The sequence below is a fragment of the Magnolia sinica genome, chromosome 13 (genome assembly GCF_029962835.1).
Source record: "Magnolia sinica isolate HGM2019 chromosome 13, MsV1, whole genome shotgun sequence".
Lineage (NCBI taxonomy): Eukaryota > Viridiplantae > Streptophyta > Magnoliopsida > Magnoliales > Magnoliaceae > Magnolia > Magnolia sinica.
This window is the reverse complement of record NC_080585.1, coordinates 11,000,162-11,027,221: the sequence shown is the minus strand read 5'-3', so window position 1 is coordinate 11,027,221 and position 27,060 is coordinate 11,000,162. Positions and strand designations below refer to the sequence as shown.

General features: G+C 42.9%; 1 protein-coding gene across 2 annotated transcripts in view; it reads left to right on the top strand.

Moving 5' to 3' along the window:
- The first annotated feature begins 8,178 nt into the window (after positions 1-8,178).
- Positions 8,179-27,060, top strand: part of LOC131222784 (protein RMD5 homolog) — a 29,290-nt gene continuing 10,408 nt past the window's right edge. Inside the window, exons 1-2 of one of the 2 annotated variants that reach the window (XM_058217979.1) lie at positions 8,179-8,273; positions 9,567-9,612. The gene's annotated coding sequence lies outside the window, so the exon portion shown is untranslated. Of the gene's footprint in view, positions 8,274-9,174; positions 9,456-9,566; positions 9,613-27,060 lie in introns of those variants that run through there. The other variant, XM_058217978.1, reaches the window with a different exon arrangement.

Sequence of the window (27,060 nt, the reverse complement as noted above, 5' to 3'; positions counted from 1 at the left end):
CTCTGCGATCGCCACTAAAAAATAATCTGATAGCCCTGCTCCGGCGATATACTGGCATATTTGCATGAAACCATGAAGACATGTCAAGAATCGACCCATTCGTTATCACACATCGACTTAACATCGATCCGATCTACCGGTCGATCCAACAGAAATGACGTTCACTCGGTCCTGGAAGGTACGCAATCATTGAAGAAGAGGTTAGCAAGCTCCTTAAGGCCAAATTCATAGAAGAGATATACTACCCGGAATGGGTAGCCAACGTCGTACTTGTGAAAAAAGCCAATGGGAAGTAGCGTGTCTGTATCGACTATACTGACTTGAATAAAGCCTGCCCAAAGGATAGTTTTCCTCTTCCGAGGATCGATCAATTGGTGGATAGCACTGCGAGGCACGAACTTCTTAGTTTTATGGATGCTTATTCAGGGTACAACCAAATTGTAATGCATCAGTTTGATAAATCTAAGACCACTTTTGTCACCGACAAAGGATTTTATTGTTACCGAGTGATGCCGTTTGGTTTGAAAAATGCTGGAGCGACTTATCAAAGATTAGTGAACAAAATCTTCGCTCGGTTGATCGGACGAACCATGGAAGTGTACATTGACGATATGCTCTTCAAAAGTGTACACGCCGCCGACTATATAGCCGACTTAGAAGAAATGTTCCTGATCTTACGCAAGTTCCAAATGAAGTTGAACTCGAGCAAATGTGCCTTTGGTGTGAGCTTTGAAAAGTTCCTCGGATTCCTAGTCAGCTAACAAGGAATCGAGGCAAATCCGGAAAAAATCAAGGCATTGCTTGACATAGAGTCTCCGAAAACTATAAAAGATATACAAAGATTAATTGGACGAGTAGCGACACTCAACCGCTTCCTCTCCCGAGCCATCGATAAATGTCTCCCATTTTTTAAACAATTGAAGGGACGACAAATGGTGGATTGGATGGAAGAGTGCGAAGCAGCGTTCCAGCAATTAAAGTCTTACCTCGGGTCTCCGGCCCTCTTATTGAAACCCGAGCCAGGAGAAGCCCTGCCTCTGTATCTTGCGGTGTCCGAGGCAGCGGTTAACTCGGCACTGATACGGGAGCATGAAGGGAAACAACTGCCAATTTATTACGTTAGCAAAGCATTACTACCGACAGAGACGAGATACCCACTCCTGAAAAAAGTGGCCCTACTGTTGATTGTCTCCTCGCGACGACTTCGGCCATATTTTCGAGCTCATATAATTATCGTCATGACTGATCTCCCACTACGTCGGGTCCTATAGAAACTAGAAACTTTAGGCCGGCTCACGAAGTGGGCGATTGAACTCAGCGAATTTGATATCCAATTTAAGCCGAGAGTAGCAGTTAAGGGGCAAGCCGTGGCCGACTTCATTGCTGAAGTGACACCACAAGCAGATTCAATGGCTTGGAATACCGAGCCTGCTGAAGAATTGACCACCGCCTCTCCCGAGTCAGCGCCCGACCCAATCCCTTAGAAGCTGTTTGTCGATGGCTCCTCCAACTCTGAGGCAAGTGGGGCAGGAGTAGTGCTGAAAACCCCTGACCAAACCTACATGCAGTATGCCTTAAGACTTAAATTTCAAGCCTCAAACAATACAACGGAATATGAAGCTTTATTGCTCGACCTCCGACTCGCGGCCAGTTTGGGCGTTACGCATCTCAATGTTTTCAGCAATTTACAATTGGTCGTCAATTAAGTCGCTGGTGTGTATCAAACACGTAAAGAGTAATTGAAAGCATACGTGGAGAAAGTGAAAGAGTTAATCGATGGATTCCAATAGTGTGTGGTTACTCGGATCCCTCGGACAAAGAACGTCAAAGCCGATCTGTTAGCGAGGCTCGCCTCAGCCGACGAGAGCGACATACCGAGGTCCATTCCAATCGAATACGTCGCCGAACCAAGTATCGGTGAACCAGTTAGCTCGGCCGTTCACATAATCAATTTGGAGCCCACTTAGCTCGACCCGATTATCCGATATCTCGACAACGGAGAGTTGCCCGAAGATCATGCCGAGGCTCGACGATTAAAAATCCGAGCTTCTCGCTACACCTTACTCAACGGGGTGCTGTACAAGAAAGGTTATTACGCTCCGTTACTACGATGCTTAAACCCCAATGAAGCCGACTATTTACTACTAGAAATACATGAAGGAATATGTGAAAACTATTCAGGAGGACGATTACTCGCGCATAATGTTCTACGTCAGGGGTACTATTGGCCGACCATCCAGCACAACGCTCATAAACTCGTCCACAGATGCGATAAATGTCAACGGTTCGCAGCCGTTCCGAGGCAACCCCCGGAGGAGCTGACTCCAATGACCGGACCTTGGCCCTTCCCACAGTGGGGAATCGATATTATCGGACCACTACCCATGGGAAAAGGACAGACCAAATTCATTGTCATAGCAGTGGACTACTTCACAAAGTGGGCCGAGGCTGAGCCACTGACAAAAATAACCGAGCAAAAGATCACAGACTTTGTATGGAAGAACATTGTCTACCGTTTCGAGGTACCCCGGACCATTGTTACTGACAATGGGAAGTAGTTTGACAAAAAAGGCTTTTGTGAAATGTGCGGTAATCTCGGAATCAAAAATATATACGTATCACCCCATCATCCTCAAATGAACGGACAATTTGAGGCGGTCAACAAGATCATCAAACGGCATCTCCGAACTAAGCTTGATCGAGCCAAAGGAGCGTGGGCCGAAAAACTCCCAAAGATACTGTGGGCATATCAAACCACGGTTCAAACCGCTACAGGAGAAACCCCTCTCTCTTCGCTTATGGCTCAAAAGTTGTTACCCTGGTCGAGATCGGGCTGTCCTCAACCCGAATCAGTTCGTTTAACGAAGAGGATAACGAAGAACTCTTGGCCCTCAGACTTGACCTTGTGGACGAACAAAGAGAAAGAGCTCGGTTACAAACTATGGCTCGACAGTAACAAGTAGCTCGATTTTATAATGCCTGAGTTAAAGTCAGGCGATTTCAAGTCAGGGACATAGTTCTCTGAAAAATGTTCCTCAACACTAAGGAAGTTGGTGCGGGCACACTGTACCCAATTGGGAAGGACCCTATGTCATCTCAAGCACCATCCGACCAGGAACATATCGATTGGAAGACTTAACTGGACAGTTGCTACCCCATCCATGGAACACTGAGCGTCTAAAAATCTACTATCCCTAGGTCAGCACAGCGAAGTGTTAAGAAAGATTCAAAACTAATAAACCTGTAAACTGAATCAAGATGAATAAAAGAAAACTGAGTATATTCATTTATCAGTACGTTTGTTACATTGAGCTACATCTTGTTGCGGCATTACATCGATAAAGTAAAAGGCTTAAAAGCAAAAGGAAAGGTCGGCTGTGACACGCAAGCATCTTCCTTGGCCATGGATATTCTCGAGCCTGCCCTGGAGCTCGGTCTGTTTGAAGAGCTGGTGTGAGTGCCAAAAATGGAGCTGATGATGGTACCAAAAGAAGTGGTTCAGACTCAGCTACCACCACTGGGAGCAACTTCAACAGCTTCAGGAGCTACCTCGGCCTCGACCTCGACATCAGCAGACTCGGGCGCCTCGGCCTCCACTCCTTCAGGACCAAAGACATCATCATCGAACCCCGACAGATCAAGGTTAGGAAAAGATTCCTTCATCACCTTGATACAAGCCGTGTATCCGCTCTGATATAAGCGATCCCTCTCCTCCTCAAATTCTTGGGATTCGAGAAAGGCCTGCACAGCCTGATCCTTTACCTCATTGGCCTCAGTAGCCTCATCGATGACCTTCCAAATGGCTACCTCAGCTTCACCCTGGGTCTGAGCCAACTTATCTGCCCAAAAGGCATGAGCTTGACGGATTCGCCGACTCTCTTCTTGAGCCTCCGTCAGTAGCGAAGCCAAGCGAGCGCACTCGGCTTTGGCATCAGCAGTGGCCTTCCAAGTAAGTCCCAACTCGCCCGACAAAATTCCAGCCCGAGCCAAGGAAGCCTCGACTTTTGCTCCCGCCTCAGCTGCCTGCTTTTAAGCGGCGGTCAGATCTGAGCAGGCCTTAACTAAACAAGGAGCCAATTGCACAAGGAAAATATAAGATTAAACTGAGCCGCCAATAGAAGAAATCACAAACAAAAAAGAGAGAAATTACCAACGTTACCTCAAGAAGTATCTTCGCTGCATGACCAAGAGTTTGCAGCAAAGAGGCGTTGTAAAGACTAGCGAAGTCTCTCTCACTCCCATGAGCGATAGCCCAAGGGATCATTCCCGATACCACCTGTTGGAAAGGCGAAGGCTCCTATTAGTCATCCTCCCTCTTGAAGTCTCCCCTCTCTCCTCCTCTCTTAGTTCCGAGAGCCGCTCTACAACAGGCCCCGGCTCAGAAGCAACTTGAGACTCGGCACGAGCCGCTTTTATCTCTTCCGCCCTCTCTTCGGGGTCAGAAAGCACGACAATGGTCGGGACGACCGGAGCAGGGGGGACTGGGGCGGATGGCTCCTTAGCCTTCGGAGTCATCTTCGCCTTTTTTGAAGGACGAGGCTCTGACAGAAACACTAACCTCGGAGGAGCCTTCATTTTTTACGCTGGTTTAAGGAAGGGTCGAGCTTCGGCCATCTCTGTATTAGATAAGGTAAAGAGTTAGATAAAATCTAAGAGAAATGCGTCAGAATAAATCGAGGATACCTGTCATGGCAGAGTCTAAGACCGAGAAAAGGAGTTGCTCTGGTTGAAGAAGAGTCTTTCAAGACCAATCTTCCGGACTTAGTCCCCTTAGATCCTTGATCCAAGCTAGAGCACCAGCTCCTAGATTCGGCCTTCTCTTGGGGATATCTGCAAAACGCGTTCAGTTAGACTCAGGAATGTCAAGATAAAAAAGATACGGAGAAAGGAAATGCCGAGTCACCTGCTTTAGAAAACACCCGGGGAATACGAGATTCGAAGAGCCCAGGCTCGACAGTTTCCTAGCGACCGCATGCCCAAGACCACCTCTCTCTCCAGTGTTTGTTAGAGGTAGGAGGTTTGGTTATCAAAGGACCGCCCTTGTTCTGCCAAGCACACAAGAAGTACCAGCTGGGTTGTTGAGGGTTTGGCCGTATTTGGTACAGATAGAGGAACTCGTCCATAGTCAGTGGGGGTTGCTCTGTCTTGGCCCACAACACTGAACATCCGAACAAGTTCCTCCACCCGTTCGGCACTATCTGCCCAGGAGCGATTCAGAGTTGGGACAGAAAATCTTAAGCAACGGGTTAGAGGGGCAGACGTAAGCCACATTGCATTGCGACTTGAAAAATTACGACCATCCCAGCAGGAGGATGGTTAGGCAATTCACTTGGAAGGGGAAGACGAATAATAACCGAGTCAGGAACATGATACCGGACTCAGATCCTATCTAAATCCGTCTCAGTTAAAATTGATGGGATTGGACCCTTCTGATCGTCTCCAACTTCTCCCTCAGCAGCATCTCCCTCTTCGTCTGCTGACTCAACGGCCCTGGCCGATCTTCTGAGGGGAACCGATTCAGTAGTTTCCTCTAACTCATCCTCTTCTTCCAAGTCATCCCCAGAAAAATGGGGGTTAGGTCTCCCAGGGGCAGTTACCAGAGACGCCCCTCCGTCGGAAGGACCCGCTGAAGCAGGACGTTCCGCTGAAGCTCCAGACGTTCTTTTAGAGAACCGGAAGGCTTCATTTGCACTAATCGCCATCTTCGCCAGCAATGAGGGCAATTCCGAGACATTCCAGAGATGTCCCGTTTCGTCCTCATCACCAGAAATCCCTTCCCGGGTACTTGAAGAATGCACCGCCATTGAAAAGTCGAAAAGGAAAGGGAGGGAAAGAAAACTCACCGGAGAGGTGGAAAGCACACAGTTGGGGCAGTAAAAAGGAGAAGAAGAGCTAAAGTAGTGAAAGAAGTGGCGAAACGCGAAGACAGGCAGAGAGGAGGAGAAAAGAAGAAGAGAAAACGGAAAAAGAAAGCTCGCGTGAAAATAGGAAACAAATCCCGCTCTCCCCTTTTATACCCAAGCCACGTGGTGACGACATTTAAGGAGGAGTCAAATCAATGCCTGCTTCGACTCCCCCGCCCCACACGTGGCGCACATCGACTGATGCAAGTAATGCCCTCGCCATACATTTGATGCTCATAAGCGGATGAAACGTTCTAATGGTTGTCCGCTCGTGCGACCTTGATGACTGAACCGACACCAGTTAAGAACGACACAAGAAGCGTTAAATGCCCCATCATAACCTCGGTATCTAGGGTACACCGACTAAAAAAACTCATTACTCCTTAGTGCCGACCTAACTAACACAAGGAGTAGGGGGCTTATGTTGGGAAAAAAATACAAAGTCCGGAGACTCGGTTATGGAATGGACCAACTCTATCGGCACTGCTTGAGAGTTCGAGGCAACGTACGAGACGAAGCCTAGAGGAGAGACTTAGCTTAGATTCCTGGGAAATAAATCCCGACCGAAACCTTAAGAGTCAAGAGTCATAGGCAAAGTAAGACACATAAAGTTGGCTTGGTTAACGAGGCAGCAATGTCTAAAGGGGCCGATTGAGGCCCTGAGCTAAAAGCAACCTGACCGACCATAAAATTGACCCATACGAGGCTGGATACAGTGTCGGGTATCGGATTAAGGAAGAACATCGGCTATAAGCTGATCTTGTTCAGTCCGATAGGGGGTAGAAAGCTTTATCCTTGCAGCCAGCCGAGACTCATCTGTTACTTGAGTCGATCAAGGCCGAGCCGAGCGAGGAAGAAACGGTGTAAGCTTAAATTTCATTTCGAAAATCACAGGAAAGGATTCTCGATCCCGAGGATCTCGGGATCGGAAAGCATCCGTAAGAAGGTTACGGCTAAATCAAATCTCTTAGAAATCAGGGAGAGAATCCCCGTACGACAGGATCATCCCTCTCCTATAAATGAGAGATACTTGAAGGGTGAAAGGTACGCAAAAACTCTCTCCCAGAATCCCTCAATACTATAAGACCCGGATTCCTAGCCTGACTTTAGCATCGGAGGGTCCCCTGCTCTAGCCAGGGTCTCCTTGCGAATAGCTCGGTTATGCAATTGTCTCGCTGTTAATCGGTAAGCCTCCCTTGATAGATGTTACCACTGTAGGTAGAGATCGTAACGTCGGAAAGTAATGGATAGAATATATGGCGTTTTCTGGTTTAGAACAGAAGATTGCTAATGGGCTGAGATTATAGACTTAAATGGATTGAAATATGCTGGATTTGGATTGGAATATGACTATATAAATATATATATTTTGGCTTCTAATGGGCTGGAATAGGGTTGTTTTCTTTTGTGGGGGGTTTTAATGTGATGGAATGAGCTGATTTTTGGGGTTTTAATGAGCTGGAATAGGATTGATGTTGGAAGTTTTAATGGGTTGGAATATGGTTGATTTTGGGGAGTATTAATGGGCTAGAATGGGGCTGATTTTGGGGGTTTTAATGGGTTGGAATATGGCTGATTTTAAGGGTTTTAATGGGTTGAAATATTGGCTGATTTTAGGAGCTTTAATGGGCTGGAACGTGGTTGATTTTTGAGGGTTTTAATGGGCTAGATTATGAAAGCAGATGGTTGAAAAAAATTCTGCAGTCTCCCATTGTCAATTGGACTTTTCGGCTTTGTAAAAGAAAAGAAAAGAAAAGGTGAATGGGGGGATGGATGTGATGAAGAAAATAAGGGAAAAGATGCAGAATTTTGAAACCCGTTCTAATACGAAACTGGTGCAGTCGGCTGATGGGTATGATCTACTCAAGTGTAGGCCGCTCCAAGCTAAGCATAAGAATCATACAAAGTAGAAAGAAACATTGTAGATTTTATTTTATTTTTTTAAATTCAATTCAAAGGTGGTTTCATACTACTCATCTCGTACCCTTGTATATGCTCTTGAAACGTACATATAAAGAAAATAGATAATGTCACTGACAACTTATGACTTATTACAAAAATAGAAAAGAGATAAGAATGCATTAAAAATGTTAGGCTAATAGATTATTGATAACTAACTGATTGATTTTTTGCTAGCTAATTACTTAAACAAGCTATGTACCTAAATAGGAGGCTTGGGCGTCCTTATTGATGGGCCAACTACGGGCTTGGCGTAACGGGCCTAGGCTTGGCCCATAGGTTTTGGGCGCAGATCAGCCTGCATCACATTCCCATCCCCTCCCCCCATGTTTACTTCCCATCATGGTTCTCTTTTGATGTGCGTCGAGTGTGCTCTGTTCCCCCACCCTTTCTATTTTTCACTCTTCTGAGGTAAGAGAGAGAATGAATGAGAATTTTCTTTTGCTCTTTTCCATAAGAAAACCCTTATCTATTTATCTTTCATTGGATTTTTCTTTACCTCTTTTTTAAAGATCTTAGCTTTTCAAGGCTCTTCTCTATGAATTCCTTCTTCCCAATCCTTCTAGCAGCGGGTTCCTCTTTTTAGAAAAATTTGTTTTTTTTATTTTTTTTATTTTTATTTTTTATTTTTTCTTTCTTGTGGCATATATTATATTATAGTTCTCAAAATCATTTGTTTGTTTTTGGATTTTAATAGGTTCTGTGCAACACTAGGAATTGTCTTCATGTTTTTGAGCACACACACACACACACACACACACACACACACACACATATATATATATATATATATATATATATATATATATATATATATATATATTAAAATTTTTGCTTGGAAGAAAAATAATTTTTGATGATTAAGTATGAGGAATTGCGAAGATTACATTTGATTTATTATTTATTGAATTTTTGGTTGAGTAATTAAATTCGAAGATGGTCAGTTTTTTTCTTCTTCTTCTTTCTTTCTTTCTTTCCAGGAATAGTTTAGTGTATTCATAAAAAATATTTTTCAGTGACGGAAATACAAAAATTGTTAATGCGGCAAACTAGCATGGGTTGCGGACCTCTGTTCATCGATCAGGCAGGTCCTAAAGTGGATGGTCATGTATAAAAATACACTGATAGGACAATCTTAACTTTGTTAAATTTGCAGGTTTATTTCTTGTTTTTATCCTTTGGATGCCCATTTTCTGTTGCCAATTGGTTGGCTAGGATTATTTAATCTGCATGACTTTTGTGCTACAGCCTCTCCGTGCAAAGGCTCATTTGATGAATGGTCCATATCTTATCAACATGTGCAATATGTATGGTTTTTAAACATCAAAATTCTATGCCTGCGTTGAACACAGATACCACGCCTTTCCTTATTACAGAAATTTGGTGGTATTTGAGTTAGTACATTTGATAATGGTCAGTTGGCAATTTGGTGATTACATAATTTTTGGATTAGAATTAGTAATTTTGGAGTACTGAAAAAGAATTCATGCACGGACCTTTTTTCTCCCTTTATTATCAATGAAGTGCTTTAATTGTCACTTTGTTGCAGGATACACCTAAGTGCTTGCAAAATATCTTAGCTGTCAAAAGCAGGTATTTTATCTATTCATCCTCATAAGCTTCCATGCCTTTCTTTATTAAATGTCAACAAAAGAATAACTACTATGTTATCAATGAATTGCTTTAATTGTCACTTTGTTGCAGGATACAACTAAGTGCTTGCAACATATCTTAGCTGTCAAAAGCAGGTATTTTATCAATTCATCCTTGTGAGCTTCCATGCCTTTCTTTATTAGATGCCAACAAAAGAATAACTACTATGCTTACCTTCTCCACCCTCGCTGAAGTGCTGATATGGTCAGGAAAATGTAGAATTTATTTGAGAAACATGTCTTTTGATTGAATTATCATCATGGAAGGTCTTCATTGCTCGTCATTTCTTCTCTACTTGTGATGAGTTTGAGAGATTATATTCATTTTGAGGTTTGGTAAAGACATTGTACCTTTAATATATTGATGGTGATTAAGCAATCATATCGTCATTGCATATGAGCTTTGACAATTCCATGGAGTATGACATTCATTGTTTGATCCCCACCCTCGAAATAATTTTGTTATATGCATTGGCTGATTTTGTCAAAATATCAAATCCATGGACTCCTTCTTATGGTCATGGGCGTTAACTCTTAGATTTCCTTTAGTTGAAAGAGATGGGTGAACAATTGCCTCACACCCCGTAAATACTTCCCTTTTCTCAGCTGTGATCTTGTAGTTAATAGATGGTAATAGATAGGACAATTCTTTAAACCCCTTAATTTTCCTGGATATTTTCTGCAATTTTCAATTTTATTGGTAGATAGGATAATTCTTTAAACCCTCAACTATCCTATTTCTCCCTCTCTCTCTCTTTTTTCCTTTTGTTGTTGTTGTTGTTGTTGTTGTATTTCTCAATTGTATGTTATATAAGGCAATCCTTTAAACCATTAAACATTGATACCGTTACTTAAAATCTTGAATATTGCATATATTGGGAAATGAATTGTTCTTTTACGGGAAACATTATGAAAATGGTGGAAGTTTCCAATGAGACTTCAGGAGATGTTAAAAGAATCCGTAATAAGTAGTTTTCCATTGTTTAGGGACAAAACCATGCGTTGTCCGCCATAGGTGATGTAATTATATCCAAATGGGCTCATATCATTCAGATGTCATGCAATAAAAGTAAAAAACACTAACAATACAAGCATAAACCAAGAGTGCAAAAAATATACCTTGGCCCTAGATCCACATTGTGTTACAAGGTGGCTCGAAGTCACTGTCCTTATTCGCACTTGGGCGACCATAATACTGTTGCTCCACGTATCAACAGTACTGTGCCTAGGTCATGACATAATGATACTAAGCCATATGATGTACCTTCTAAGATGTTGTTGGTAGTTGGTACTCATTCTCTCAATATTGCACCAATATGCCGATTGCTGAATATTGAGATTGCACCATTACTATCATTGATGCTTCATCTGGCATGGATAATGGCTATGGCTGGACACCTCCATATACCCATATCCATATCTCGGATATTCATAGCTATAGGCCTGTTCGTATCCATAGCCACATGCAAGTAATGTGAATGAGTGTTGTAATTGTGAAAATCATGGTGTGCTGTAACGGCCGTTACGTTAAGGTAATGGAGGCAACTATTACACGTTATAGGGCTGTAACGATCGTAGCGGTTGTTATGGAAAAAAATGACCTGTAATAGTCATTTTTTTGAAAGGTGAAATTTTATTAAGAAAAAGGAAAAGGAAAAACAAAGACAAAATAGACCTAAAAAGCCAAACAAAAACCAAAAAAGAAAACAAAAAACAGAAACAAACCTAGAAGAAGCTAGAGAAGACCTAAGACAAAAATACAACAACAACCAGCTCAAAAACCCCTTGAAAAACATTACGGGCCCCAGTCCCACATGAATTGAAGAACCCTCAAAAAGACCCCTGCCTCCTCCCTTTTCATTCCTTTCGACCAAACAACCCAGAAAGCTGCAAGGCTATCTGCCATATTTCCCCCCCCCATCCAAGGCATGACACACCAGAAGGTAGCTATCGATGGAGCATGGCATAACCTGCTTGACTGAAGGAAGAGCTAGGATCTCATTCCACACGCCAAGAGAGAAAGTGCAGTGAAGGAAAAGATGATCCACTGACTCAACTCGCTTGTAACACAGCGGGCAAACGTTCGGGAGAATCTCAGACCCTGTTTTTACAAGTTGTCAACTGTAAGGATTCTTTTCCTTCCCACTAACCAAGCAACTTTGGGAGGAGCTCCATACTTCCACACTTCCGCCATAGAATGCTGATTTTCCGAATTTCCGGCCTGAATGAGATCCGAATAAAAAGATCTAACTGAAAAAAATCCAGATGCAACCAGTTTACAAACGATTGAGTCTTGGGTCCCTCTTGGAATCTTGATATATCCCGCAAAAGCAAAGGAAGGGAAGTAAGAGGTTCAATTTCAAAATACCTCAAGTTTCTCCTCATCAGAGGAGACGAAATCCTTTCTTCCCCATTCCAAGAAAAACAAGCAGCAACTAGACTATCCTTATCCAGAGAAAGAGCCACAAGCTCCGGATACAAACATCTCAATGGTTGATTGGAAATCCAATGATCTGACCAGATTTTGATTCCATTATGTTCACCAACCGAAAGTTTGGATCTCTCAAAAACGAGGGGAGCTATACTATTTATATTCCTGCAAGCATTGGACATCTTATAAGCTGAGGATTGCTTAATCCACCAACCTGTAGGAGACGTCCCGTATTTAGCTGCCAAGATAGCTTTCCATAGCCGCCCATCTTCGTAGGAGAACCGCCAGATCCATTTGCCCAAAAGGGAGGTATTAACCAGATCTAATCTCTTGATACCTGCTCCTCCGTGAGATTGAGGGGTACATACATCTTTCCAATTTAAAAGATGAAATTTCCTAGAATCTGATCCACCCTCCCAAAGAAAGTCTCTGCACATTCTATCAATCTTCTGCATCAATTAGTTCGGGCATTTGAACAGAGACATAAAGTAACCAGGAAGATTAGATAGGCACGCTTTAAGAAGGGTCAATCTGCCGCCAAAGGACATCGTTTTTCTTTTCCAACCTGATAATCTTTTTTGAATTCTCTGTATAATCTTATCCCAAAGAGAAACAAGAGGTTTGCCAACACACAAAGGGAGCCCACGATATGAGGTTGGATAGGATCCTACCTTACAACCGAACAAATTCGCCAACCGACGAGAGGATTATGGCGAAACGTGATTCCCAAAGAGTTCATATTTGGATTTGTTTACCTTAAGACCCAAAATAACCTCAAAATCAGCATAATGACATGGTCAGGAAGTCGATCATGTAGTCTTACGCCTCAAAGAATAGTAAGGTATCGGCTGCGAATTGAAGATGACAAATAGGAGTAGAAATTTTTTCCACTTGGAATCCTCGGAAGAGACCCGTTTCTTGCCCACAACTTAACATTCTACTTAAAGCTTCTGAGATGATTAAGAAGAGGAAGGGGATCACCCTGACGAAGCCCGTTTGAAGACCTGAAATAGCCAAAAGGCGATTTGTTAATTAATATAAAAAATCTGGCTGAAGAAATACGCAAGGACATCCATTGTCTCTACTTCGAACCAAAACCCAACCGCCTTAGCATATAATCTAAGAATGACCAATTTACATGGTTATAAGCCTTCTCTAAATTCAATTTACACAAAACCCCTTTTTTTTAATTTTTAATTTTTAATTTTATTTTAAGTAGGAGTCAAGGCATTCATTTGCAATGTGAACTGAGTCCAAAATCTGTCTGCCTGAGACGAAAGCGGTTTGGAAGTTGGATATGACTGAAGGAATTACCTTGCGCAAGCTTTGACTGGGAATTTTCGCTAAAATCTTATAAGGACTACCAATAAGACTAATAGGATGAAAATCCTTTAACTTTACCACCCCTTCGAGTTTAGGAATAAGCACAATAAAGGTGCTGCCCAATTCCTTTGGGATATAGCCCATCCTGAAAAAAATCTTCAACAAAAAGGAATAAGTCCTTGCTAACCATACTCCAAAAGGATTGGAAAAATAAGATGGGAAAATCATCTGGTCTATGAGATTTGTCCTTATTCACACTTACACATCATATACTTGTGTGGATAGCTGCTTAGAAGGTGTATGGCGCGACGAAGTTATGCATCCGAACTAAGCGTGGGCAGTGATGGTGGCTGGTTTGCAAGTGGCAGAGTGCTACTCCCGGGTGGGATCCCATGAGTGCTAGACCCCGGGATGTAGGAGAAACCTTTTGGATTTGAGGCAAATGAACTTATTGCCCTCTTACGCCGACTGTTGCTTATTTTCCGTACAAATGACAGAGACTCATGGGTTTGAAGAGAGCACTCCCTGGGTACCTTCTCTGTTAAATACTTCTACAGTTTGCTTCGCCCCTTCGAAACCTGGCTCAAGAAGGTTTTGCATTCCACTTTTGGTCTTATGGAGCGCCATCTAAAGTGGTGGCCTTCACATGGCTGGTGGGCATGCATAAGGTGTTAACAATGGACAATCTTCAAAAAGAGCCATGGTCATCCTGAATGTGTTGCTTGTGTTGTGAAGATGTAGATTGTAGAATCTATCGACCATCTCTTCATCCTTTGCCCCTTTGTTTGAAAGATATGGGACCATGTTATATCTGATTTGGACGTGTATTGGGTCATGCTAGCCTCGGTTAGAGATCTGTTGGCATGGCATGTAGGTTGTAGCGGGAAACACAGGAGGGAGAGGTAGCTGATGTTGGTGCCGGCTGTGTGGTGGTCTTTACAGGGTGAAAGGGATCAAAGGCATTTCCAGAACAACTCTAAATCTCTGGAAGCGATTGTCAACTCAATTTCTTTGTTAGTTTCAGAATGGGCCGTCTCTTGTGTTAATCACTAGTATTTGGGTGCCTGCAAAATAATAATAATAATAATTTGTTGGCTCTAACCAACTTTATCCCTCGACATAATGTCAATAAGCTCTTTAAATTGCCGAAGCCTTTTGAAGCAATCTTTTGGCATTAGACCTTCCTTTCGTTGTTGTCTAACATATTAATGGATTCTTCCAATGACTGTTGTCTGCCCATTTTTGCCTCTTTCATTGTTCTGCTCCATCACTTGACGCCTCATCTGTCTCGAACAAGAGCGATGGTGATTAGAAGCTGGTTCTAGAAGAGTGACGTGGCATTAGAATGTAAGTTTGTGGTCCCCCTGTTTATCAATTAGGAACTCATGCAGTCTGCATAAAATAGGCAAATCCCAGTTGTTGGACCACATGAAGGGTAACTATTACTTGGGAGACCCACCATCTTGATGTGATTCACAAACTACCTCGCTGAACCCATACGCTTTGCTTAGCCACCCTACTTTCTTCATCGAATCTTATCGTATAGAAATTGTCATCAGTGCAGTATTTTATTGGGCTATCCCTCATTTCTCCAACTGTGCTGAGTTCCTTCCAAGATCCCTTCTTGAGGCCTTCATGAATAATACTGTAAATGTATGATATACTCCAAACCGATAGGACAAGTACATCTTGGAGATTTATGCACACCAAGTAGTTCTCCAATGTAGATGTCGATTTCATTGAAGCATTCCCTATCTCAAATTCAAATGATACCAGCCACTGATTTCGACGAAGGGACAGATTCCCAACAAGAGTTTACCCTAGATTGCTCTCTAACGACCTCTCAATTGGATTCATAATTCAGAAGTCATGCCAGTCTTGTGCTTCCTCACCATGTTCCTAACAATTGCTCCTTTCACTGACCCCAACCCTTTAACGTTGAAGGAGAATCTTCATTGGCATCTTTTCCTATTCTACACGTCGCCAACCTCCTTAGCTTAGCTGATGCTGATACCGAATTGTACTCTTCTTGAAAAGTCTTTTCCCCTTTCGATTGAGCCTTTCCATGTATTTCATACCTTTTTCCATCTGTTCAAAGGATTGTTGCAGATCTACTCTTGCTCCATTGCAGGATACCCCAATCTTGTGATCTCCAGGGATTTGTTGGCTTCATCTATGTGATTTGAATCACTTTGCTCATCTCTCGACAAATTCAGGTAGTATCCCTTCACTTTATGGCATTTAAAAATAAAAATAAAAATAAAAATCTTTACAACAACTTCCCTTGGCCAACTTCTTTTATTTGTCCCACAGAATAGTTGAACCCCAATCCCCATGGTTGCATCTGTAGCTTTCAATCTTCTATCTCTTGTTATCCTCCCTTGTGGTTAGTATTGCTTGCAGTTCTTTGTATCTCATCCCTTTAAGAATTATTGGTTGATCCCTCTTTTTGCGGCTGCATTAGGGATTCTGGCAGTGGTTTTGATATTAGCCTTTCATACATCTTTTTGAAAGGCATAAATGCACATGCTTGTTCTGGTACTCTAATCATATGTGACATGTAGCCTTTTCTGAGGCTTTTTGCTTGCTTCATTACAAATCTGATCGGCGACCTCCAGGGAATTGTTGGGTTCATCTTTATATGATTAGAATGACTCCGCTCATCTCCTGACAAATTTGGGCAGTATTGCTTGCACTTTATGGCATTTTCTCATCTATATAACAGCTTCCCTTGGCTGACTTCTTTGCTTTGTTCATCAAAATATATCTACTATGTGTGGTGTTTACCGTAGATTCCAACAGTGAGGTCTCTCAAACTAAAGCTTCAATCGAATCCCCATCCCCAATGGCTGCAAATGTAGCTTCCAATTTACACTCTTGCATACTTTACCCCCGCCCTGCGTATTGCATGTGATGATCCCTTCGATTTCTTCCCTTTCTTTTAGAATTGTTGGTTCATCTCTCTTTTCACGGTTGCATTTGGGACTTTGGGCTACATGCTCAGTATATGAGTTTGCTCTTTTGCCATCCAACCTGGCAAGAGTGGACTGGGATACTCTTGAAACTGGCGGATTCCCCTCATCCATTAACAGTCCTTCAGTGGTTTTGATGTCAGCTGTTCATACATCTCTTTGAAAGGTATCAATGCATGCACATCTTCTAGCATTTTGCTCATGGGCGCAACACGTAACGTTTCTTAGGGCTCTTGGTTGTCGAGATATTTCGTTCAAGTATTCCCATATCTTCATTCGTGCTTCCTTGAAATTACCCTGACACAGTAACTTGCTTCCTTCCACAATGCCTCTTTTAGTGCCTCATAGTCTACCTTGGTGCAGACCGCGACACTTCTGCTATGGGTATTGACACATCACCTGCAACTGTAGAAGTCCTTCACATATATGACTACTCTCTCCAGCCTTTGCTAATTCTCTCTAGCACTGTAGGGTTTCATATGCATTTTTTGAAATTTGAATTTCCCCCCATACTGACAGATCTGGCAGTGATGTCCTTATCTGAGGTGGCATTGCTGATATGTGATGCGTCCCGACGACGGTCCTTCCCTTTGCTAATTGGACCTTGAGTTGGCAGATCCCACCTTCTACTTCAGGGTCACCCAATCTGCGTGGTTGCCATCTTTCCTCTTGAGAGCAATGCTGAGCTGAAGTTGATGTTCTGGTCCTGCGGCTGTCTGCCTGAGCTTTGCCTTTGAATGGATCGGGAATACTTTCTCCCTAATTTAAAGCTTCTTCAGGACTAGATTCATCTCCCTTGGTAGATATCCCCTTTAGCGAATTCCACTGTTTCAGCTTTGATTTTACTTGGATATACCTCCAGAACCTTCCGATAACAGCTTTCAGCTTCCATGAAAGTTTTCAAGAATCATGCGCGTAACAGTATTCCATTCACTTTGATCTAGATGGCCACACCGTCAGAGGGATAATATCCTATGATCGGGGAATCACTGCTGCTATCCCACTGTTAACCCCTTGGTTTTGGAGAGTTCTTTTCCGTCGAGTAGGCCTTGATGGGGACTGGGCATGCAATTTAACCATCTGCACCTCTTCTCTCTTCTCCTCAAATTAACTGATCTGTTATGATATTCCAGAAATCTTTTCGTCATTGATATTGTTGATGGTTGCTCCCACCAAAGCCTTGCTTAGAAGGGTTCTGTTGATTTGCTGTTTAATTATCCACCCGCAGCATGTTGTCTGCCACATCTATAGCCTTTGCCTTGCTTCTGTTGGCAAGATTGGTGACTATGGATCTCTATAGCTTCTTATCACTTTGGTATCGGATTGATGAGGGATTTCTTGAGTTTTCAGTTAATGGTGTGATAGGTTTAGGCTCTGATACCAATTAAACCCTGAACAATAAACCCTAAACAATTAAACCCTAAACAATAAACCCTAATGGATAGTGCGGGGAAAAGGAGTGTAAAAAATAATGTCTTTAATAAAATGAAAGCGGGAAACATGATATGCCAATAATCGTTTAATACGGACTCTGAACTTAAAGCAATTCTTATTGCTGATAAGCATTACAGACTTCAAAATTTTTTTACAACAAACTTTCTCAAGCTTTTTTCTCAAACTCAAACTCAGGTAGACTCTGCCTTGTACAATACAATTGATAGGTATTTATAAACGGACGTTGCTTGCTGACGGACGTGAATTGTTCTTCAAACTTGGAAAATCTTATCGCCTTGGATTTCGATGTAGTATCTGCCAGGCGACGTGTTGGGACAGGTGGAGGCCATATGGGACAGCTGGCTGGGACGCTTGAATGTTGTATAGGACACCTGGATATTGTGGGACAAGCAGCCACTACATGGGAGATTTGGTAAGGGGTTATGGTACAGTGGTTTAATGGCATCGGGACAAGTGGTACTTATGAGTTATGGGAGAGTGATGACTCATTCAAATGGCTTTATGAGATTCTTTATGGGGGGGGTGACTTATGGTTGTTGACAACGATTTTTCAAGGTAAATGGGTGGTGATGTATAGAGGCTTTTAATGGCTACTGTTGCTGACAGTGAATTGTAGCTTGGTTGCTTTGGGATAATTGTACTTAATCATCTGAGGTGTAGCTATCATCATAAGAGGATGGGGCCATGAGAATTTCCATGTTGCGCTCGATGTATGTTGCAAAATGTTCTAGGCTAAGATCACTATTCATGGAAGTGATAGGATTTAGCCATATGGAAGAGGGGATGTGTGCGACTTGGACATTATTCATTTCACACATTTGACGTTTGAACAGATGGAAGATGCTTGTGTATATGTGCCAAAGGCGCGCCGAATTGAAAGTTCTCCAACCTCGAATTACTGCACAGTCTAGAGCAAAGGTGATATAGTAATTGCCACCATTTTCCAACGGGACGAAGTCTTTGGGATTGCGGAAACTGATTTTTACAAACTCAGCATGATCGTTGGCGAGCTGTGATTGCCAAACATGAATGGGTTTGAACCATTCGAGAAACTTCATCACATTCTTGTGGCGCTGAGTGAGCTGATTGGATGCGTTGTCGCCTTCCCATTGGATACGACAAAAATATACAACAAGTTTTGCTTGTTCGAAAATAAACACAACGGTCCAACTTTCAATGAGATAGTGCAGGAAACAAAGAGCTTTATTGGGATAGTAATACAGATCTCGAAAACACATGGGAGTGAGGATTTGGTATATCGAGGAAGACATGAGCATTTCGGAACAGATGAATGTCGAGGATGGTTTTGAGGTTATGGGATGGTCTGTTGTTGAAATATATGGCGGAAATGATGGATTAGATTTCTGGATAAAGTTCTACAATTCTTTCCAAGGGGAAGATATCAGGAGTGGAGAGTTCATGGGACAAAAGAGGACAAAGGTTCTTTGGAGGGATTTGGGGAGGAAGACGGGAGAGGAAATCTGCAAGAACAATGTCTTTTCCTTTGATCTTGTTTACTGTGAAACTCCACTGGGAGAACCAGTTGTGCCATCATAACAGCTGCAGCTGAGGAATGGTCTTCTGTTTAAATCCAAGCATTCGCGGGAATGTTGACGTATCCATCTCCACTAAGAAGTGGTGACCAATCAGATGGAATTAGAACTTTGAAATTCTATATTTGACTGCTAAGATCTCTTTGTAGGTAGTGTGGGAGTGTTGTTCGGAGGACTTGAAAGTACCACTACGATACCCGCAGATGTGTTGAGTGCCGTTGAGTTCTTGGAGGAGAACAACACCCCATTGCGTGTCACTAGCATTAGTTTGGATTATGCGAGTAGCATTCGCGCTTGGAATTTGCAGTCCAAGAAGAGCAGGAATAATCTTCTTGAGAGCTCTGATTGCCTCAGTATGGGAATCACTCCATGATGGAGCATTCTTCTTGAGCAATGTTGTTAGGGGATTTCAATATTTGCTCACATGCGGAATGAAATCGGACACATAGTTGATGATGCCGACGAACTGCTGTATTCGCTTCGTCGTAGTTAGAACATTTGGGAATTGAAGAAGATGTTCGACAATGTGTAGCTGTGGAGAGTAACGACCATCTTTAATCTCCATGCCGAGGAAATCAATGTTGGTCTGTGCCAATTGCGTTTTTCTCTTAGAGAGCATGATACCGTTTTCCATGCAGATCGCATGGAACTGCTAGAGAAGGTCGCTAATTAAACCCCAATGTATGTGGCTCTGATGCCACGTACATTGAGCGCAACGTGCAAATTCTCATGGCCCTATCCTCCTCTGACAGTGACAGCTCTTACGAGTGAAGCATAAGAAATTAAATGAAAGAGTTATGAGCTTGAAGAGTCACAATCCATCACTATCGGTCAGCATCGATCACCATCAGATGTCATTATCAGTCACCATTAGCCACCATCACAATCACTTCCTTAAGCAGCAAATTTTCAGATGTCATCTCCTGTGTACATTTCTCAGCCAGGCCACCCTTCGTAAGAGCACCTGTCCCTACAGACTCCACCTGTCACGGCACCTGTCCCGGCACGTGTCTCGTACGATGTACAAGTGACCCCGACAAGCTTCCCATTCAACGTCCACGCGTCCCATGCGGTAGCCATGCATGCGTCTGACGATTCGTACTCCTCCACCAAGACGATAAGGTTTCCTCAAATGAAGAATCAGTTGGCGTCCGAAGTTTTTCTATAAATAGCCATCAGATGTATTGTAATCGGCAGAGTGTGCCTAAGGTTTTAGAAAAAGTTTGAGTTTGAGTTTGTAGTTCTTCTTTATAATGCTTATTAGAAATAAAGATGTTTTAAGTTCAGACTTCGTGTTACGCTTTTCATATTTCCCATTTTTGTCTTATAAGATATATTATTTTTGTCACTCCTTTCTGCACTATATATTTACGCCCACATCAACTCCCATCTCTACAATGTGTCCATCATGCATTATAGCCGTTGTAGGATTTAGTTTTTGTTTTCTTTTTATACTTTTAGCATATGTATGCCTATGTTTTACTGAAAAAGCATGATTTCATGTATCCCAAGCAATTTATTCATTTTGCTACAATACCCATGCTACAGTAATTTCGCTATATTAACCCCGCTATAGTAATCCTGCTATAGTGTCTCTATCTCTTGCTTCAGTACATACAGTTTAGGGTTTAGGACTTAATTAGTTTAGGGTTTAGGACTTAATTGGTATCAGAGCTTAATTCATGACTTACACCATGGACGGCTAATTCCCTCCCAGTGTGGGATGTATGCGATGGACAAGACTACCTTCAGGTAAACTTTATGTATTTCGATGTCATCATAGTCTATCTCCTTTTATTAGTAGATAGTTACAGTCGCCTTGATTAGTATATGCTCTACAGTTGCACTTCGTGCGATCTTTTGCATTAGAAAACGAGGTTTGACAGTATCTATTGAAAAAGTAGGTTATAGAACTCCTCTGTGGACATCAAGGAACAATTGGTGAGTTTCGACTGTTTAGCCAATGGATGGCGTTGAGGTCACCCCGCCCCCTGTAGCCAATACGTTCTTGATAAAAGAAAGCGAGTTGTATCAAACAATGCGACACACCGAAAATCGAGTTTCCTATGGTTGGCTTTTCCAAAACATACATCCTGCATGTTTCTTCATAGACATGAGTTCTTCCAAAAGTCTCCCTCTTGCAACTTATACTGGTAGTAAGTATGACTATTTGTATGAAGTAGAATATGTAGATAATAAGGTCCCAACAATTCAAATCCTTACCAGTTTTTCCATAAAAACAGCTCCTCCATTACAGCCAAATTCAAGCAGCTTGTCACTAAACAGCAAAACTCCATCCTCGAGTATGCTTTGTCTTCAAAGTTTGATTAGGCTCCAATCCGAGCTAATCAGCTTAAAGAGTTTGTCACTTTGCAGTTGCCAAAAAAGAACCTTCCTGAGTGAAAGAGAAAAGGATACACTCACTTGCATTTCGATGCTGTCCAACTTGCGATAACTTTCCATGGCAGGAAAGGACTCCCGACAACATGTAAGCTCTCCTTGCTGGATATTAGGTTCAAACAGTACCAGCATGCTGTTATTGGCACTATCCAGACTACACTGAATGATGGAACGGTATCCGTCACCCTCTATCCCAACTTCAATATCCCATTTAGTGATTCGCATCTCTTCATGACCCTCAAGGCCCAGGTTCAGCTCACTGGCGCTGAACAACAAGATGGTGCTATGGTTGCTACTCTTCACTATCAAGTAGCCTTCCGGGTGCAGAATCATTCTATCGATTTGCTGCTTCAGGGCTTGAATCTCATCAAGATGCCCTGCTGATCTCTGTAGATCAGAACCAAGTACCTAAGTGTACGTTTGTCCCTCGACAACTTACAACAGAACAGCTGAAGGAGATCCTCCCGTCTACTTGGGTCACCAACTATGAACGGTAGCTTGAGGCTTCTCAAGTCATCACCAATGACCTCCCATCCTTTGTACGGAAAAAGGATAAGACCGTGGAAACTCGGTTCAAGACCACCTCCTGAGCCACGCCGGTCTTCACCACACCTCTCCCAGAGATCAATTGCTTCTCCGAAGCACGTCTAATCTCTGGCCAGATCGTTGATGGCAAGCACATCACTGAGCCTGCTCCAACAAACCCAGATCCAGGCGGCGTTCACTACACTGCATGGTGCCAACACAACAACTTGCACATTTATTGGGATGTGTGCACATGCGATGATTGTTTCTTTCTTCTTGAGGATGAACCCAAAATGTCCAGGTCCTTCCAAGCACAGCTCAAAAGACGATATGAAGAAGGAGATCCTGAAGTAGGACTCCTCGGTGAGCCTTCTGGCAAGTTTGACTATTATGTCCTCCACCCGAAAAAGGAACCATTGCCAAACATTCCCTTTCCATGCAAGCCCCAGAAGCACCTCCCAAAAGAATCTACACCACTAAAACCCACTCTCATGCCATACTATTAAAGAGCCTTATCCCATCTCAAACGTTCCCAATCCATATCTCCAGGCCTTCTCCCATCCTTTCCACTCCTATGGTCTATACATATGAACCCACTGAGGAACCAAAGTTCCCCGATACAGACGACTTCGACTACCCAACAGAGAGAACATGCACATCTGGAAAATCAAAGACCCTCCTGGTATTAGTCTAGACGACACTCAACGACGAGTCTCCGCAGTTGAAGCAGCAATGAATTGGCAAGCTGAGAATGCAACTCAACAAAATTGTGCTTTGCAAAAGATCTTGCACAATTAGCAGCAACTCGCTGAATCCATTCAATAAAAGACTCCAGTCATTCTTCTTCTCGAGGCTCGCATCACTGCAGTCGAGAAAGAACTGTACGAAATAGCAACAACAGTTTGTGATTCTTCTCTACTCCTGCAGAAGGAAAAAGCAAGGAAATTCCTTAAGGATCAGCTCCGCTCTATCCGTCCGCCGCAGTCTTAAGTATCGATTTTTCCAGGAGACAATCCATTGTTTCCTCCACCAAGGCAGCAAAACATTCCTCCACAGCAGCTACCATGGATTCCTTCCCCAGGCCTCCCATGGGGATCTTCAACCACCTTACCAACCTATGTCCCAAAGCTGGTTCCGCCAAAGCAGCCTGCAACCTCAATACCCTCACAATCTTTTTGACATGCTCCCTCACAACCAATTCCAGAAGCTCTAAAGCCGGCTCCATACCCATCCGTTCCTTCTCCAAAGGCAAACAACGCCTTGATGAGGACCGTCCTTTCACCTCTGACCTCATGGCATCATCACTCCCATCAACTGAACACCTACCCTCTGAGTCACCAAATCCCATTGCATCCTTCCTTGGGGCCTGAGCATTACTGCCTTCTTCGCCAACCACTTCAGAAATCTCAGAAGATGTTGATCTAGACATCCCGTATCTCTTCATGCAACAGTCACAAGGTGCGCCAGGAGCAGCTTAGCCTACTGCTCCACCCCCTGAACCTCAGGTGGATGAGGCACCAGTGACATTGATGAAAACAGGGCTCCTCATAATTTCCAGAGAATGACAATAAGAAGCTCTTCACCCTCGATGATATCCCTCCACATGAATGGCAAACACGCCTGATGGATCTTTATGCATGGATGAAAGCAGAAATGCAAAACCCAGGTGCAACAGTTCGACGAACGTGTGAAAAGTTGTTGCCAGATTTAGTGGCACATTGCGAGAATGGTGGAACACCCTCCGTGAATACTGACAATTGCAAGTATTGCAAGAGGCCACCATGGAAGCCTTTGTTGGTTTCATGTGCCTCGAGTTTATTGGTGAAGCAGCATCTTACACCAGCACGTCGATAGAACAATATCTTCAGATGAAAGTCTGCTTGTTCGAAAAAGCTGACTTGGATAGACACTATGCAAAAATGACAGAGATTCTATGTCATCGGCGGCAAAGATGATATTAATCTCAAACAGGTCTATCTCAACTCTCTTCTTGATCCCCTCGGCGGTGAGACCACCAAGCTGCTCGAACAAAGAAATCTCAATCTGCAGACCGTTACATTGGGCCAAATACATTAGACGTCACTACTTGCAGTTCAGAAACTATGCAACCAACACAAGTTCCTGAAACGCGCAGAAAAGGTGAACACTCGTCTTGGTATGGCCTGCGAGAAGCCATACCTCTCTATCAAGTGCAAGGACAAGAACAATTGTGGTCGTTCCTCTAAAAAGAAACACCATTTCTAGAAAAGAAGCTACTCCAAGAATGATTCTCATCCACGACATGCTAAGATGATTGAGAAAGCATTCTCCCTCATTCCACAGAAATATGACGATCTCGAATTCGTCTTCTCCCTCTATGACGAATATGACCCATCTGTTATCATGGCTATTGAGTTTTGATTCTGAAGAAGACTCAACGACTCACTCTGATTACTCCTCCAATTCAGATGATGACAGACAAGAAGTTCTTGAGATTGACGGCATTTTTGAAGCCGTCACATTTCCCTCCATCACTTCAGTTAGTCCAACTCTATTGATCTGAGTTGAACTATTTTGCCATCCATCCTCTCCTCCAATCCCAGTTATTGATCTCGCAGACACTAGCGCAACCATCTCAATTCTCAATCCATCCATCCTCTCAGATAATTCTTGGCATCCTCATTCTCAGTACTTCCGAGCAGCCAATGGAAAAGTTTTTCATGTTGACAGGATCACCCGTCCTCTGTCCATAAGAATCTTCCCTGACCTTACAATTTCCCATTCCTTTCTTGGCTCCTCCTTGTCCGGTAAAGACTTGATTCTTGGTTTTGACATCCTTCACAAAATCAAGGGTCTCCATTGGTTACCAAGTGGCCTCGAATACAATTCCTCCTTTTTGCCATGGTCCCACATCTCAAACCTTCATTTAGCACAACCCATTGTAGACATAAAAGCTCTCCTTGTTGACCAATGTTGTGCAAATTCTCATACTGAATTCGCCAAAAAGCATCCTGCTCCTTTGTGGACTCACCCTGAGTTTTATGTGAACCTCCCATTGAAACAACAAGTGGCAGTCACCCCAACAAAAGCAAGTCACCAAGGGATGAATCTCGACTATCTGAAACTTGCACAGGATGAACTTGCTGGCCTTCTCGCCGAAGGTCTCATTGAGCCCACTAACTCTCCATGGGCTTGTGAAGCTTTTTATATGAACAAACACTCTAAACGAGTGCATGGAAAGCTTCGCCTTGTCATCAACAATAAGCTATTAAACAGATATATCCAGGACGACAAGTTTCCATTGCCATACCGAGCCTCATTATTTCAACACTTGGCAGATGCACATCTCTTTTCTTGTAAAGGTAGGTTTCTGGCAACTGGGTATTAACCCAGATGATCGACACAAGACGACTTTCACTGTCCCAAATGCACATTACCAATGGAAAGTTATGCCTTTTGGATTAAAAACTGCCCCGTCCCTTTTTCAAAAAGCGATGGTTCGGATCTTTCAACCCATCCTCCATCATTGTTTGGTGTACATTGATGATCTCTTGTTGTACTCTCCAGATGAGAGGACACACAGTGAACTTCTCCAGCAATTCCATGCAATCTTCGTGGAAAATGACATCATGCTTTCTGAACGAAAAATGCAATTGGCACAGACCAACATTGATTTCCTTGGCATGAAGATCAAAGATGGTAGTTATTCTCTACAGCCACACATTGCCGAACATCTTCTTCAGTTCCTAGATGTTCTGACTACGACGAAGCAAATACAGCAGTTCGTCGGCATCGTCAACTATGTGTTCGATTTCATTCTGCATGTGAGCAAATATCGGAATTTCCTGACAAGTTGCTCAAGAAGAATGCTCTACCATGGAGTGATTCCCATACTAAGGCAGTCAGAGCTCTTAAGAAGATTATTCTTGCTCTTCCTGGACTGCAAATTCCAAGCATGAATGCTACTCGCATCATCCAGACTAATGCTACTGACATGCAGTGGGGTGCTGTTCTCCTCCAAGAAATCAACGGCACTCGACACATTTGCGGGTATCGTAGTGGTACTTTCAAGTCCTCCGAACAACACTACCACCACCTACAAAGAGATCTTAGTGGTCAAATATGGAATTTCAAAGTTTCAATTCTATTTGATTGGTCACCACTTCTTAGTGGAGATGGATATGTCAGCATTCCCGCGAATGCTTGAATTCAAATAGAAGATCATTCCTTAGCCGTAGCTATTACGATGGCACAACTGGTTCTCCCAGTGGAGTTTCATAGTAAACAAGATCAAAGGAAAAGACAATGTTCTAACAGATTTCCTCTCCCGTCTTCCTCCCCAGATCCCTCCAAAGAACCTTTGTCCTCTTTTGTCCCATGAACTCTCCATTCCTAATTTCTTCCCCTTGGAAAGAATTGCAAAACTTCATCCAGAAATCAAATCCATCATTTCCACCATACATTTCAACAACAAACCATCCCGTAACCTCAAAACCTTCCTCGAAATCCATATGTTCTGAAATGCTCCCGTCTTCCTCCATATACCAAATCCTCATTACCCATTCCTCACTCCCATGTGTTTTCGAAATTTGTATTACTGTCCCAATGAAGCTCTTTGCTTCCTGCACTATCTCAATGAAAGTTGGACTGTTGTGTTCGTTTTCAAATAAGCAGAACTTGCTGCATATTTTTGTTGTATCCAATGGGAACGCGACAATGCATCTAACCAGCTCACTCAGTGCAACAAGTATGTGATGAAGTTTCTCGAATGGTTCAAACCCATTCACGTTTGGCAATCACGCAAAGTTAGAAGAAGATTGCTGATGGTTCAAACATTGATACATCAGCAATCTTCTTCTAACTTTGCGTTGCTTTGAAGCAGTTTCGGGTCTCAGAATCAACATGAGC